Below are 17,607 nucleotides of genomic sequence, written 5' to 3' on the forward strand. Positions count from 1 at the left end.
TACAAAGCAAGGCAAGACATTTATCCCAGGCACTGCAATTAAATTTGGTTTTCTCTAAATCCCAGTTTTAAATAAGGCAGCTATTGAGGTAAATGAGCACGGATGCTGGCCTGGAGCTATCCCATGAGGTTCCCTTAAAGGCCACCTGCTGTCTTTCCTGGCTGACTCCCTGCCAGGTTAGGCACTGGAGCAGGAGGCACTGGAAATCCCTTGAAAACTGTCACTTTTTCCAGCTGCCAAGAGCTGTGGTGCTCATCAAGGAAAATACAGGCGATGTACTGGATTCCTCACATGAGCAGAGCTCCAGAGTTGAAATTTATTTTAAGCTTTGCTTATTTTTAGAGAGCAGCTTGCTGTTGTTGTCAAACCTACGTTAAAGCAATTACTGTCTGCAAGGGTCACCTGGAGTTCAGTATCACCAAAAAACTTGGAGCAGGGCAGTAAATGGCATGAACTGCTCAGCAGAGGGGCTGACACAGACTCCCTCCCTTAAAGAAATATAGCAGCTCCCTTCTTGCCTCCCTGCCTCCTTTCTTTATTTTTTTTTCAAATGAGAAGCAGGTTTAAGCCCTTTTCTTTGATTGCATCAAGCCATGCTGCCCAAAACCCCTCCCCTGCTCCAAGTAGCTAACTCCCCCCCCAAATGCAAACCCTGACATGGACTGGGAGGCAGCTCCAGCCTCCTTTTGCCTGGCCCCTCAGGGGTATTGAACAAGCCAAGGCATCATTAGGTTTCAGAGCAATCCACTGAGACGAGATCTGTTTTGACACACAGTCTAAAAGGGATGAACAGAGATGTGACAAAGAGCAAATGAAAGCCAAGACAAGAAATAAACATGGCCATCTAAGGGAACTCCTCAAATATGCTTTTTCCCCTTGATCAGCTGCTCCTTCCCCGTCCAGCTGAAGTGGTGGGCATGGAATTGGGCTGCTGTCACTGCTGTGTTAGCATGAGTGCTGCCACAGGGAACCTCTGCTGCCTCCCTGCAGCTTCATTTCCATTCTCACGTTTTCTAACTTTTCTTCAGTAACATCATTTTTACATTTAGATGACTTAAGAGACTGATTTTTTCTACTCAGTCCCTTGGCTGGAGAATTACCATGTAATGCAAGGCAGCTGTTCCTGCATCTGAACGCTCTAATACCAAGAACTTACATAGAGAGAGAGAAACCTGCTCTGGGGAGGAATGGGACAGACACAGCAGGGATCCCAGGCTGGCTGCTCAAAGGAGCAAGGTCCATTTTATGAGTCTGTGTCAGAGCCCTATCGCCATCCTCTCCACCAAAGGAGGACTCCCTAACCCAGGTGAGTGCTACATTCCTGGTGAGAAAGCCATATTCATTGCTTTTCTCCCTGCCATAAAAAAAGCAGCATTCATGTAGGGCTGTCCCAAAATGTATTCTATTTTGATAGTTATGTTCCAGAGAAAAGTAGGATGGGTGTAGCTGTTGTCTGAGGGGAGGGGAGGAAAGTTAAAAAAAAAAAAAATTAATCAGAAAATTGCTTCTCTCCTTAATTACCTGGTGCCCTTTTCACTTTTGTGGGGGCTGAGGAGTTACACTGCTCCATTTATAGGAGCTGCAGGTGGAGGGCTACTTCACACGTGTATTTTTATATGTGTGTATAAATACAATACATCTTGTTTTCACTTTCATGTGTGTGTTTGTGTGTATACACACCACAGATGAAAACCTGCTGATTTTTTGTGCACTGACAAACATCCTCAGGTGTTAGGACAGCTGGTTTTGTGGGATACCCACAAACACACACACGGACCTTGAGGACTCTTTTCATTATACCCAGCCATGAGGGTTTTTAATAGCAGAACTCAAGAAGTTGCAAGAGATTTATTTTCAGCCTCTCTGTCCCTCATGAAAATACCTGCTCACAGATAAACCTGTTTATTAACTCAGAGTGGTGATTATAGGCAATCCTCGGGACAGACCTCTTAGACAGCACAAAAATGCTGCAATTTTCATCACAAATTGATTTGATAAGTCCTGTGCAAATGATGAAATGAGCAGAGAGAGCCCTGATCCTGTACCCAGGAGAGCCAAATATTCTGCTGGTAACCTCCAGACTGCAGGTGAGCTGCTGGTGCTCGTCAGGCATGTGGGTTTTATTTGGTAACTGAGAACAGAACCAAAATCAGAGTGTTGATACCACTTTTGGTGGAAATATAATACATTTCATTCTCTGATCATTATTCTTGTATTTAATAATGAGAAGTAAGTGTATCAGGTAAGCACAGCAGGATTAAAATAATTCCCTGATGGAGAGACAGAGGCCTTCAGGAAAGGGCCAGGCTTTATTGTCTGTGAAGGTGCTGTCAGCATAAATAATTATCATGAACTTCAACTTCAAGCAATCAAACTTCATCGTATTGAAGGGGCCCCATTAAATGCTCAGATTGTTCTTAATTTGATCTAGTGCAGTCAGTTTCTGAGGGGAGGAGAGCCTGCAAAAATCAATATGGCATCGCTAAGGAAGCCAGGGTGTGCTGGTCATGTCTGCCAGAGGAACTGGAACCGCCTCACGAGGGAGGTTGTCTCATCCTGCTGGGACGCCAGGGCCACAGAGTTGGTGAAATGGTCAGGAGCCCTTGAATCGCTTGAACCAGACAAGGAGTTTCAAAGACAACTGAGCTGAGGGAAACCAGGCTCAAAACTGTTTCTTCTAAAGCTTGGCTGAGCTGCTATTCAGCTCCTCTCTTAGGTTCAGTGTTCCCCAGCCCTTACCCAGGCAGGTTGATCTGCTCTGCCATGACGATGCTTTTCCAGCACTCACTCAGTGCAGCTGAGGTGCTTGCTGCTGCCTCGGCTCTGACTTCTGCTGTCTTCAGAGACATGCAGAGAGTGGTGCAGGTTTCAGTGCACCTTCTCTTCCCTCTCTGTTTATAGTTGTTCAAGTCAAAATGCACTGCTGGTTTCAATTTCCTGATTTTTATGTCTCCACTCACACTTTCTTCAGAGGAGATAATGAAATGCTGGACATTAAACGGGAAAGATCCTGAATTTGTAGGCAAAGCTAAGAACAGAAATCAGTAGACTGAGCTTTAATATTCATAATATATAGACTTGGTTAACTATACTGCCTGGACCTGCCCTGTCATGGTTTAACCCCAGCCAGCAACTGAGCCCATGCAGCCACTCACTCCCTCCCTCCCTCCATGTTGGGATAGGAGAGAGAATGAGAAGCATAAAGGTGATAAAAACCCTGGGTTGAGATAAAGATAGTTTAATAGGGAGAGCAAAAACCATACATGCAAGCAAAGCAAAACAAGGCATTCCTTCCCCACCTCCCAGGGGGCAGGCAGGTGCTCAGCCATCCCCAGGAGAGCAGGGCTCCACCACATGTAAGGGTTACTTGGGAAGACAAACACCATCACCTGCCTTCCCTCCTCCTTGCCCCAGCTCTAGATGCGAGTATGGTGTCATATGGTCTGGAATATCCCTTGGGTCAGCTGTCCTGTCTGTGTCCTCTGCCAGCTCCTTGTGCACCCCAATCTAATTACTGCTGGGGTGGGGTGAGGGACAGAAAGGGCCAAGACTGTGTAAGTGCTGCTCAGCAGGAAGGAGAACATCCCTGTATTGTCAACATTGTTTCCAAAACACAGCCCGGCACCAGCTACCATGGAGAAAATTAACTCTATTCCAGCCAAACCAGCACATTTATAAACACCCCCTCCCTAAATCAGCCCCTTTCACCATGAGCTTCTGTTACACTTCTTGTAAAAACTATTGTTGGAGAGCACAGAAAAGCTGAAACAAGTGGCACAAAATTTTTTTAGAACCACTTTTATGTCTCATGATTTAAAAATCACCCTGTCACTTCATAGTTATTCTATTAATCAATGTTCGTATGAAATATTTCTAAATAAAAGAAAATTTTTTGCTAAGCAGATTGTTTTTCCCTCATATTTTGATCACAGGACTGTGGAAAAAAATATAACTTAAAAAGCACCCTGGAAAATAAATAAGGGCAAGGCCATTCATAAAGTAAAAAATGCTTTTTCATTTGAAAGCTCTCTTTTCCTCCCGATTTACAAGCGTGGGTCTTGCGTGTGTGCATTGAGCTTTGTGGATCCAATTGTTTCACCAAAAGGAGAATATGAGATGCTTCTTCCGAGTTCTGCCTCAGATAATTAAATGTGTTTTATGTCAGAAATGCTCCAAAGGACACAGATAACGGTTTTACAAACAGATTTCACGGGTTTTCCCTTTCTAATTGCTGGTTGAATATTGGGAAACTTGACCTAATTCAGAGTGGGAATAACATGCTCTACTCTTTCAAGTGGGCTTCAGTGGACAAAGAAGCCTTGCTCCAACCCTTGGAGGTAAAGAAAGCAGGCTTTCATATCCTGTTAGCCTTTCCCCCATGGCAGGTTCAGAGTGCACACTTAAATCTGCAAAGGGAGTGTGCCTAGCTTTCCCTGGCCTTTTCAAAATAAACCAACAAAACTTTTAGCTTGCTGATCCCACACAGCCACCTTTTTGTGTGGCAGGAGGTGGCTTGTGGCTGACTGACGTGGCAGGTGCTGCAGGAGCCAAGACAATTCTGCATTTCAACTGATTGTTGTCACTACCAAAGCCTATTATCTAGGGTAATAAAGTTTAAGATTAAGGGGATTCTGCATGTTTGTGCTATTCTCCACAAAGCTTATCTTCTAATAGACCAGCTGCTTTATTATGCTTCGCCCACCCCTTCCCATTGTGTAGGGAAGCCACATGCACGAATGGGAAGGCACTGAGGCAGGCTGTGGCCACCAGCTGGGAATATCAGATCGCCCCCCGGCCTCCAGCTGGGAGTACTCCGTTACCAGCAGTTGCTAGCTGGGAACGTCGCATCCTCCACCTTGCCCAGCAAAGCACATCGTGTTAATGGCAGCGTTCTGCCATAACCCAGTTGTGCTCCCACTCCACTTCCTCCTGACTTGGGTGCTCCATGTGCAACTGCTCTGGCTTTGCTGGCCATGGTGTCCATGCCCTAGGGATGCAAGTGCTCAGCTGGAACCACCTCCCCACTCTGTTCTCTGGCATTGGCTCTGTGTGCTGGTTTTGGCTGGGGTCGACTTGCTCCCTCGTGGCTCCTATGGACTGTTTTGGACTCGTGCTGGAAGCGCTGTCAATAACACAGGGATGTTTAGCTCGTGCTGAGCAGGGCTTACACACAACCAAGGCCTTTTCTCCTCTCACCCCACCAGTGAGGGGCTCAGGGGGCACAAGATGTCAGGAGGGGACGGAGCCAGGACAGCTGACCCCAGCTTACCCAAGGGACATCCCAGGCCATATGGCCTCGTGTTCAGCATATAAAGCTGGGGAAGAGGAAGGAGAGGGGAGATTCAGTGATAGCATTTGTCTTTCCAAGATACCATTATGGGAGCTGGACCCTGGCTTTCCTGGGGATTGCTGAGCACTTGCCTGCCCATGGGAACTGGGGAGTGAATTCCTTGTTTTGCTTTGCTTGCATGTGTGGCTTTTGCTTTCCCTATAACTGTCTTTGCCTCACCCTGGGAGTTTTCTCACTTTCACCCTTACCCTTCTCTCCCCCATCCCTCCGGGGGGAATGAGTGGCTCTATGGGGCTTCGTTGCCAGCTGGGGTTAAACCTCGACACCTTGGAAAAAATGTTAAACATCTGTAGCAGAAAGTACTCAAATGAAACTGCCAACCATTCATCACAGAGAATTTATGAATGTCTTCCCTTCACATCTTAAACCTTGCATTCACTGAAGGCCACAACATCCAGATATTATTGCCACATATCTTATACAAACAGGGACTCAACTAACCTGGGGTCAGGGGAGTGGGGGGGCATGGAGATACTGTCACCATGTCCCCCTCCCATTTTTTTTCCTCTGGATGTATCCTAGATGCATTTTAATAAGCAGGAGCTGTCAGTATAACATCTTGCCTTCCTCAAATCATATGTGGGAACAATAAAATAACATTAGCATTTCATTTTTGGTCCAAAGATCTTTGAGTGTTTCGAGGGACAGGAGCAGACTGGAGGAACAAGCCAAGGGGAACCTGACAAAATTCAGCAAGGACTAACACAACTCCTGCACTGTGGAGGGACTAACCCTGTGGCACAGCACTGGGAAGCAGCCATGCTGGGAAAAATCAGTGGGAGAGGCAGTGAGCTGAACAGCAGTGTCATAGCAGCTGAGGTGGCCAACAGCATCAGGGCTGTGTTGGAGTGAGCACAGCCTGTAGAGGAGGTGATTAGACCCCTGTCCTCAGCATCTCTCAGGCTACATCACAATCAATATGAGATCTGGGGTCCCCCGTGTAAGGAAGGAGAAGAAACTATGAACTGCAGAAACTGTTTTGTCTGACTTCTGCATGACCATCCAATTCTGCAGTAGGAGTGTCCTTAACAGCCATGCTGCAACAGGGAGAGTACAATAGCATGTTAATCCCAAAATCCCTGTCCTTCATTCAAGACCCTTGGGATCAGATCTTGCCATATTTTATAGCTTCAAAATAAAGATCAGGCTGGCAGTTTTCATCTTTGGGGATGCCATTACCTTTATTAGCAGATAACACTACCCCTAACTGAGAAACTGAGTAGTCTTTGTGACTCACAGACCAAAGCCAGAATAAACTGTCTTAAGGTTTGAGAACAGCTTCAAATATCACTTATTTCCATCCCCAATTCAGACACTTTGTCTTCAAATTGGCTCAAGAAAGCAAGCACATCAAAAATCAATATACTTCAGGGAGTTTGTGGGAGGAAGGGAAGAAGAGCAATGGTGAGATGATTCCCATATTATTCTGAGGCATATTAATATTTCCTTGGCCACAAAACACAGATCACAGGTGAGATAAACTCCAAAATAAGGTAGGTTTTGCTACGAGATGCATAATACTTGTATGAGCTAGGAGCCCTGCAGGTATCTTTAATGGGTACCAAACATTTATTGGAAAAACAGGAAGAAGGAGTGGTAATTTAGGACCAAAGCAGTTGGCATAGGCTCAGTATATAATGTAACAAATGTGGGCAATAATGTGCATCACTCTGCACAGTCAGAGCCATAGACTGTAAAGGCCAGGTAAGAATTAACCAAATACCAGCAAAAAACCTAAGGATAACAAAGAAGATATTATCCTCCAGTGATTCATTTTTTGGGAAAGGTCTGACTGTTGTGACTAGGACTTGAGACCAGGGCACAGAGTGTGCACTCACTGTAGTGGCAGTGCCACAGTTCACACTTCTGTAAGCGGCTTTATCATAAGGCAACAGCACTTAATTTTGTTCTTCATAAAAAACGTCAGGAGATTAAGACCAAGCTGAAGATTTCTACTGCCATCCTGGGATTTAGAGGTTATGCTGAAATCATTAATACAACCACTATTTGAACTCTTTTGATCACCAAGTATTAAATTCATCCGTAAGTACATAAATCCTAGGAAGCAGGAGAGCAGAGCTACCAGCATTGCTGGTCCTTATTCATCTGCTTTCCTCATCATTGCCAGTGGTTGTAATGTCCTCAATCATCTCCTGAACTGCATAAAGAACCAATACAGCAGTCCCTCCCCATAAAAAGCTCTCCTAAATTATCTTAGAAGACCCATTTTTTTATTTCAGACTCTCAGAGCATCCATTAAAATCCCAGGTGGCTTTGTTCCCTCCCTGGGGCTTCTGTTCATGATTTGTGCTACCCTAGAGAAGCAGGCTTGGCCCTGCTCCCTGCTCTTTCTAGCAAGCAGGTATTTCTCAAAGCAAAGAGCCTAGATGCATTTGCAGTACCCCCAGTTGTGATAGCCCAGCTGAGGCAGTGCAGCGTGCTGGAAGAAGGTGAGGCACATTTCATGGTGAATAGAGGAATGTATCTTCCCCGGGGAGTTCAGGTATGTTACATATTCCTGCACGGAACATCTGTGTGAGGGGCGACAGTGGCATGGGAGGCTGCCATCATCCTCGCTGAACTCATGGGCAGGAGCAGAGGACTGCTTCAAACACGTGACAGGGCAGCACCCACTTTACTCAGGGTTTTGGAGAATGTCAGTCCTTCTTTTTTCTGCTGTTTTAGCCTTTTCCATGAAGAGTTTATTCTGTATTTTATTATGATGCTGTTGAGTCCACGGCTGAGTACTCATCCCCTGGCAGACCTGTTCTGGCTTCCACATGCCTGGTTGTAGGTCCAGCAACCTTATCCCTGTGCTGTGGTGATAAAGAAGAAAGCCTTTTTTTTTTTTTTTTTTTTAGGTAAAATGAGTGACTACTATAAAACCTTCACTCTAAAGCCAGAAGACCTCAAACCATTTATTAAAACAAAATCCGCGTTGCAAATGGATGAGTCAGCACAGTAGTCAGAGAACTCTAATAGCAATTTCTTGTTGTTGTTTTAGAAGTTCTTAACAAATACTTCTAAGTCAGACAAAGGATTATGCTAATGAGCCTGCTGATCTGACACTGCCTTTCCACAGCTTTTTAAGACAATGGCCACGTTTTCTTCTAAAAGCAACTCTCTCATTAACAGGAAGACTCCAGAACACACGGGTTCTCACAGAGAAACAATTCCTTTAATTGTATTTTCTATTTGACTTCAAGGAGTATTTGAATAAAGCTGTCACTCCAAAATATTAGGGCATTGTTTCATAGTCTTTCTTTTCACATCCTTTTCTACTTTTGAAATGAAGATTCATATGAAACCTCCACTTGCTCTTGCAGCAAACTGTTGTTCTGTTTGTTAGGTTTTTTTTTAAGTGCCCCTCACCACAACACGGACAGCTCAGGTGAGATTACAGGATCTTTTAGGAGGTGAAATGTTCTTAGTAATGCTTTAGACTTTCATTACTCAGCCAGAATGTGGAGTCTATCAATTACACCTGCATTGACATGCTGGTGAATTAATTGGTGCGTTTGACAAGGACAGCTATTACCCCGTGTTGTTCTGACAGCTGGGTTTGATATCAGGAATTTGTCAACCTTCCCCTTCACATGAACTGCTGGATGAACAGTTGAGTAGATCAGGTGAGGATATTGCAAGATTTCTTTCCCACCGCTATACAATCTCAACATCTGGTGATAACCTAAACCCTAAATAAAATTATGGACACTCATAACATCAGTAAGCAAGCAGCAATGCCAGACCTGTGCTATAAACAATCTCCTGACTGGGCTGACAAAGCATTCAAGGAGTCAGAAAACGAATTCATTTTCATCAGAAAAGTTAGCACCTTTCAATAATGACTTTCTATGTGTCCTTCTAGTTCAAATGGTAATTATTGGGTGGGAGAATTTCAGGTTTGTCTGAGTTTGGGGACTGGCATTTACAAAACTGTTAATCACTTAAACTTCACCTCACTTAAGACCAGGGGCAAGTTTGAGTTACAATTGGAGGTAAATAGTTCTGGGCATGGAACACTGAGCTGGGAAACTGTGCTGCTCACTGGTTACCACTATCCCATTTTGTGATACTTTCTAGAGTTTCTTACTTTTCTGTGGCTGCTCTCAAGAGCTTTTTCCAGTCTTTTAAGACCAGATTAGAAAATGATGTAGTATTTTATAGGAAGCAACATGCAGGCATGCTCCTCCCCAGAGCTGGCAGAGATTCACTGCCCTTACAGTCTCATAGTCCCCTTCCTCTAGATGGAAATACCTGAGCTGGTTCCCAGCTTAGTGAGAGATAGTCCCTTTCTCAGTAAAGAGCAAAAGCCAAGCTGTGGCTCTGCCCCCTCTGCTCCCCTCTGCTGGGCACAGAGAGGGAGAAATGCCCTTGCAACCTCCAAGCCTGACAGGAGGGCAATGAAAATAGACTCATCCTCACAGCCCAAAGCAGCTCAGAAGCAAATCCTGAGACATGAAACTCCATTAGTTCTAGAATTGAGCACCAGTCAGGCTTAAAAGTTAGTTTATAAACAATTAGGATACACTAAAGCTGTTAGAAAGTCAAGACTTACAACAACTGTAAAAAGGAAAAAAGAAAGACCTTCCTAACTGCCCAGCTCCACAAACAAGTACCAGCTACGTGGCTTTCCCAAGCCCATGTGGCAAAATGCGCATGTACTGGGGAGAGATATGCTTTGGGGCAGCCCTTTAGCCACAAAGCAAGTCTCTTTTTTCCTTAAATAGAATGACAATATTTTTTTAAATCTGGAGGACAGGTTATCAGCATCCATTACCCTAAGAATGTCATGATGGACTGACCTTCAGATGGGCTCTGAAAGGGATTGAATCCTCAGGGAGATGGGTCTGGCTGGCTGGCGGCAGTGTGGGAGCAGAGTCCAAGCCTGACATCTGGCTCCTGTGGGCAACTCTCTGGGCAAGCAAAGAGTTGGTCTCCATATAGGTGATCACCCAAAGAGCTGTGGTTCCATTCCCTGAGAAAAAACAGCAAAGAGGAAATGCTGCCCTTCACCCATCAGCCCCGGGTTAACTGTGGGCCTTGAGACCATACTATCATTAGTTCTGGAAATTACTGGTCTTTTAAGGACATAATAATGCAGCCAGGTTTTCATTTATACCTTAGTAGTTTTGCTAGGAAGTGGTACACAGTAAAGATTTAATCACCCAAAGCTTGGTGAAAACTATTATGGTGCTTATGACTGTTGGGGGAAATAGCTGCGAACAGCTCATTTATTTTCTTTGACCAGGTCTTTTGCAGGCTTGTGGCCAGCAACATCATTTTATCCAGCACATGGACATGTGGTTACCACCAAACTCCTTTAGCAGGTAGCCCAATAAAAGTAAAGTTAAAAAGGTCTTTTACAACACATTCAAAAAGTAGCAGTAAACAATCTGGCAAGCTCAGTCCCACAGATTCTTGTAGGAAAAATTTGCCTCTGGTAGTCAGTTGTTCTACTTTCATGACCAGGGGCTGCTCATCTGGACAAGGGTTTCCAGGGCTGGAAAAAACTCTATGATGCTTGTTTGCCTTGGCCTCAGACCACAAAAAATGGATCCCTGGACTCTAGTTCTGCCTTTCATCCAAAATAAAATCCCCTAAGATGGGGGAAGAATGCAAGGGGAGCAGCTTTCTTATTGCTTCTACATCTGGCTGCAAAGCTGGTAAGTGATAAATTGCAAAAAACTGGAAATGTGCAATGGACATTGCAGATCTGGTAACATCACCTCTGATTTAAAGGGATGTCTTAAACAGATGATTCAATCAGCAAGCAGAGAAAGTTGCAAAAATTAAATGCAGTTTAATGGTGAAACATATCCAGTTTTGAGGCACTACACTGAATTATGCAGCAGTGCATCAAACTAACTTTCAAGTCAAAGTGACCTTTGGTCAAAGTATATTGAAATAATCTTACTTTATAAAATATTGGTTAGGGGGAAAACCCCCAGCACCTGGCATACATAGATTTTACCATTTCAGAAACTTGTCTTACTAAATGAAAAAATACAGCCTTGTAGGTGTTCATTAGCAGCAGAAGTAGCATGGGGATCCATACATACAGTTAGTGTGATCAAACTGAAGTGTTAAATTACCTAAGCAAGAACTGCAGTGGTAGATTTCTCTTAGAAAAAAAAGGATGGTCAAGAAGACATAGGCAGTAAGATTACCTTTAAAATGTTTTACTGTAAACCCAAAATAGCTACCCAGCTTTGAAAAAGAAAAAGAGAAGGGGAGGGGAGGGGGGAAAGAGAGAGAACATAATTTCCAAACCCTTAGCTTATTTTTAATTTATAGTCCTTGGAAAAAAAATAAGTGGATAGCCCAATCATTTATATGCCTGGGCAAAAGCAATACATCTATATAAAAGTACAGTGATATATTTCTGTTGCTAGTTTAATGTGCTGCTCTGTGCCCTGTGTGTTCTGATTCATTGGAGAGCAGCAATCATGTCGACAGGAGCTGTTCTTCAGTTCCCATCAGCGACAACTAAAGGCCAATTCAAGGTTGTGGTGGGGTCATGAATCTAACATAGTCACTGATAGAACAATTTTCCTTCTGCATGACACCGTCTGTGGGACACAGGGAATATACAGCAAGGACTGCTGCAGGTATGTCTTGTTTCCTCACCCTTCCTGTCCTCTCCCCACCCCCCTCCTCTTTTTTTGTTTATAGTTTTTGGTGATGGTGTGTGCTGTTAACAAGAAGCCTCTGGGGAATACAGAATCAGCACCATGGAAAATAAGAAGAGAGGAAACTTCTAAGCCTTTAGGAACCCAGCATACTCTTGGCCTCTGTGCAGGGCAACTCAGCAACCTCAGCTTGGTGTGAAAGCTGGATCCACCCCGAGACAACATGGGCTGCACGTCTGAAGACATGTACAGACTTATAAAGAGAAGAGGTGCTGGGCCAAACTCCACAGTGATTTCACCTCTGGTCCAGCACCCTTTGAGTTAAATAGAGAGGCATTTTTATCCAGCTGTAACTGTACCTGTTATCCTCCTCCAGTATGAAAATAAGACCTGGATTTTGCCTTCCAGTATTATTTTCACACATCGGAGCTTGTAGGTGATCCTGCCAGTGAACTTGGCACAAGCTGTGCCCAAGTTAAAAACAAAAAGCCAACTCCCATTATTATTTCCTTTATGTATGTCACTGAGAGAGCTGATCTTGAAGCTGGTGAGTGTTATTTCATTGTCATGCCATTACCTGTCACCACAGGGCCGCTCTGGTCTGAGGCACTGGTCTAAAATAACCATCCAGGGCAAGGTGTATGGTTATACTCAATGCTCTATATTTCCCACATCCTGGAAGCCAAAATCCCAGCTCATACCTACAGTGGATAGGGATAGGTCCAAGCTTTTCTTACCATGAAATCTGCTCCCCTCTGCATTACGCTCATTCACACCTGGAGCACGGCCACGCTGCACAGGTCTCTGAAAAGCCCAGAGGTGACCTTGATCTGAGCGGGGCTCAAGATCCTCCTTGAATGGGCTGAACACAGAACAGCAGGAACAATGATGACCTGCCCTGTTCACATGGATGCTGCTCCACAGGAACATGGGTGGCTGGGCCTGCTCACTGGGTCTTCCCTTTCTGATGTAAACACACCAGGCACACTGAGCAGAGATGGGAGAAGGAACTGCAGCCATACAAGGATGCAAGGGGAGCCTCGACAGGAGATCTGCTCTCTTGAGGGATCTTGCCAGCTTTCTAGGGAGTTTCCTTCAAAAATTAGGGGGTTTCCTCCTTGTTTGAAGCAGCTTCAAAGCCAGATGAGACCCAGTCTGTCATTTCCCTTTGATCTCCAAGACAAATTCGATGATAACTTACATGGAAACACCAATAGGACCCATTTTAGGCCCTAAACAGGAGGAGAGGGCCTAAGTTTTTCTCTACTGCATTGGCCTTTAAGACTTACCAGACCATTGGCATCTCCCCACTCAGCGTCAGGAAACTGAAACACACTTTGTCTCGCACGCTGGTGTCAGGGTCCTTGCACAAGGACTGGGGGTGGGTTGTGTGGTGGAGCCAGCACAGCCTCAAGCCCTCTGAGCTCTCAGTACATCCAGCAGTGTTGTCAGTGGTGTTCCAGTGGCCTGCCCAGAGCCAGCTCATGGGCTCACAGCCATGTCCCTTGGACAGTTAGCATCAGTGGGGGCTGTGATGCAGGGCCTGGCTCTGAGCACTCTTAAATCCATAGGCGGAGGTATGAGGGGAGGTCGCCTGCTCCTCTGTCATGGCGGAGTTCATGGACATCTCCAGCACACCTGCTCACACACACTGATATTGAAACACAGACCGTGAAAGAGATAAATTGCCCCTTTTTTGGTGTCAATGATTCTTCAACAACCTTGACTTGTGAAACTTTAGAGAACCTTCTCAGTCCCAGACATGGTCCTTCTCAGGCAGAGGTGTGTTGGCAAAGCAAAGCCTGAAAAGTGGCAGTGGATCTGTCTGTATGCTGGGGTAAAATACAAGGCTTCAGGGCCCAGCATTGTCCAACAATTGCCATCTGCAAATACTAAAATCACAGCATTTCTGAGAAACATCACAACCAAATTAATAAAACACTCAAATCTAAAACTAACAAGACACTCAAATATACAAAAATGTAGCTGTAATTTACAACTCTATTTAATTAAATTTTATTCCTGCACTTGCAATTGAAGATATTTATATATATAGCATAAAAAAAAGGGAATGGAGATTTGTATTTATATACAATAGTAAGGAAGGGCTGGAGATGGAAAGAAGAAGGTTTGTGCAGCATTCCTGCTGACATGCAGGCTTCCCCAAGAGCGTCCCACCAAGGCTGTTAGCTCTCACTCACTAACTCTCAGGCCCTGCAGCTGTACACAGCTGTGTCTAAGTATCTCATTTTTTTTATTCTTGTTTATAGTTTTGTAGTTGCTCCTGATCGAACTCACTGCAGATAAGATCTCGGCATGTGCTGGGCTCAGAAGCAGAAGCGTGTGTCATCCTTCTCTTCCATGTGTGCATGGGTCTGTCCCACCACAGGGGGAGAAAATGGAGAGTATAAAACCTCCCAAACCCCAGCCTCTAGCACTTCCTTGGGCAGAATGTTTTACCATATTGATTTCATTTGCATTAAAAATGCTTCTCTGGAAATGAAATACTTGAATCTGTCTCATTATTTTAGATCTGAGCTGGCAACTGTGTTAATATTAAAATGACATATACACACAAATCCCATTTCCTATGTTACAAATAGCGGGAGCAAAGCGAATATACCAACATTAATAATTCACCTTTTGAGCTTAGCCCTTCTTTATTTTTCTGAAACTTCCACAAGCAGATTGCCATTTCCTCCAATTTATTCATTATTCAAATTCAGTCAACAGTTTAAAAGAACATGTTTACCTAACAGATAGCTTGCATTTTGCTTCCGTTTTCACTGCTCAGTATTTGTAACAAAGTGTGAGTCACAATCGTGTAATTAAATCACATAATATAACTCCTTTTCCTCAGCTAAATCAAAATGTAATACTTCTGGGGAAAAAGTACTGCTAATGTGTCTATAAAAATCAAATTTCTACAAATAGCTTTGTCTCTGTCTGAATTTCATCTACATTCATTCTGACTAACAACTCAGCTGCTGGGATGTTTAGCAAATGATCGTTTAAACAGGCAGAGCAGCTTTATTTCCTTCCTTCCTTGTAAAGAGCGAAGGAAAATATATTTGCTTTCCTTTAGCCATCTTTAGCTTCTTCTGCCACCCAGTCATTCCTTTCCCCCTGGTTCTGCAGGTACGATTAACAACAAAAAAAGGCTACTGACAGCACCTGCCTTTTAGTTGCCTTTTATTCACTTTCAAGCAGCAGCCTTTGGGGTTTTGCAGATCCGTGGTGAAAGTGAAAACCAATAGTAAACTAAAGAAATATCAGGAGCAGAAAAACAAATCTTTCACACTTCCTCTCAATTCTTGTTTAGCTTTCACTTTTCTGACCCAAGAAAAATAAGTTTTTTCCTCCTGTTTTAGTTGTTTTCTGTTAATTTCAAATCATATTCCTCATTTATTTGAGGGTTAACCAGACATGCAACTTGCACATAGAAGCTTAAAAATGCATCAAACAGACCTTTGCCACTTCTCCCTATCTGATTTTTAGCTAAGCACTCAGGTGCTCCTCTTACTCAGAAATCTCTGCTGTCGTGGTAGGAAGCAATTACTTTCCATGACCACTGGAAAGGCAGCATCCCACCAGCCCTAAGTCCCCACACCAGGTTGCTCAGAACCCCATCCAACCTGGCCTTGAACACTTCCAGGGATGGGACACGCACAGGTTCTCTGGGCAGCCTGTGCCCAGGCCTCACTGCCCTCACAGTAAAAGAAATTATAATGCTTGTATATGATTCAAACATGTGAGACAACTTAATTCCATGGAGGATTTCTGCCAACCCAGGCTGTGATGCTGCTGAATGAATGTAAAATTTTAACACCAGTTTGCATGTGTACAGCTCTTAGAAAGGAGCAAAGGCTTTTCCAAGGAAAAATGGATTTTCAGGGGATCTCTTCTTCTAAACCCATTCTGACTTCCAAATGGCAGCACTCTCTCTGCATTTTTGGAGGAGACAGAATAGATTTAGAAAGTGGCTGCTTATCGATTTATTGTCTTTATGCTGGACATAGGTTTTTATTAAAGAAAGCAGATATTCAATAGTGTTAACTAGTAATGGGAATTGACTTTTCACTAATTGCCCAGAACCTGGCATTAATACACTTTAATAGAAAATAGGCTTGTGCACTCCAGATCAATCCAAAAGTTTTTCTGAGTACTCTACAGACAAAGGACTCCAAAAACAACACAGCTAAATAAAACATTGTATTTATTTACTTATTATTCCTCCAGTTATTGAGATAGGGAAATACCTCCAGGGAATGAGGCAAATGCTTTACCTCAGCTGCTTTTCTGCTTTTTGTTTGCTCCATAGGTCCCAGTATTTCCGGGTCTGCTGCTCTGCCCCATTTACCTAGTTTGTAAACAGAGGAGCATTTTTGTCTGCCTCAGGTACAGTGGGATGCAGGCAAAATAAATGTTTTGGAAGTAAGACTGGCATAAGAAATAAAACAATTTATCAGTTAATATAAATATGTTATGATTACTATCATTATTATCATAATTGCTATTATTATCAGTGTCATTATTGTTCTTGTTACTATTATTGTTATTACTATTACTATTATATTTGTTAATGTTATGAAAAAAATTCTCTATATGTTTAATTTTACTGTCTGGCTTCTCATTAGAAGAGCATAAGGGGATTAACAGCACCAGGGGCTAAACCCCCTCCGTGTTATCTTGGATGTGAAGCTCCGTGGGGCTCAGCTGGCTCCCAAGATAACATCATGAAACCCCTTCTCTGGGGCCTGGCAGGGGAAAGCCAGTGGGCACAGCCAAAACCACTGCATTTTCACCCAAGTGGTTTGGAACATTTACTGAAATAAGGTTTGCTCCCATGATGCAGTTAACAGGCACTTTGCATTGCCTGACAGCCACCTCCAGAAAAAAGATGAACAAAACAGAATCAAGACTCAGTCCCTGTCCCACTGAAACCCTTGAAGGAAATGAGACCATGTGCTCTCACAGCATATAGTGTTTCCAAGTGGAGCAAATTGGAGTCCCAACCCTTTTTAGGCACTATTACCAGTCCAATAAAGCAGCTAATAATAAAGGATTGCTGCTTTATTTCCTGCACTTAAATAAAACAGATTGGCAAAACCTTACTAATCATATCTGACACTCAAGCATTATATCAGCAGACAGGCTTCTGAAGAAAGGCAGGATTTTCCAGCAGTTTCGGACTTTTGAAGGGTGGGAGTCCATGACTACCTGAATAAAGTTTGAAGAACCCTCACCTTTGTAGCAACACCTCCCATAGTTATCAGCTACTTTTAGATCCTCTTTAGCCTTCTCTGAGCCCAGCTGAAGGAAAAAGCCCCATTCCCCAGGGTACTGGCAGTGACACAGGGGCTGACGAGGGGCAATGCTAGTTAACACTTTGTGCTCCTTAGTAACTTATGCTTGTGTCACAGGAAAGTACCTTTTAGTTCCGTGTTCCATGTGGGTGGCACAGCTGGCACAACTTGACTTCTCCTGTAGCTGGATTGCCAATGGACGGCCCCTGAGAGGAGCCAGGGTACAGCATCACTGTGCTGCTCCCCAGGAGGTGAAAGCAGCTCTGGAAAAGGAATCCTGCACTTTTGAAAACTGGCTCACCTCAACACTCCTAACAGG

General features: G+C 43.9%; 1 long non-coding RNA gene across 1 annotated transcript; it reads left to right on the forward strand.

Annotated features, from left to right (window-relative positions):
- The first annotated feature begins 206 nt into the window (after positions 1 to 206).
- On the forward strand, positions 207 to 14,487 carry LOC121668173. Its single transcript, XR_006017284.1, has 2 exons — positions 207 to 1,306; positions 12,026 to 14,487. It is a non-coding gene; the product is annotated as an uncharacterized LOC121668173 (long non-coding RNA).
- Positions 14,488 to 17,607: the final 3,120 nt, after the last annotated feature.

The sequence above is a fragment of the Corvus kubaryi genome, unplaced genomic scaffold (assembly GCF_017639235.1).
Source record: "Corvus kubaryi isolate FWS band 111438036 unplaced genomic scaffold, C.kubaryi_AGA036_p1.0 37384, whole genome shotgun sequence".
In the NCBI taxonomy this organism is placed as follows: Eukaryota; Metazoa; Chordata; class Aves; order Passeriformes; family Corvidae; genus Corvus; species Corvus kubaryi.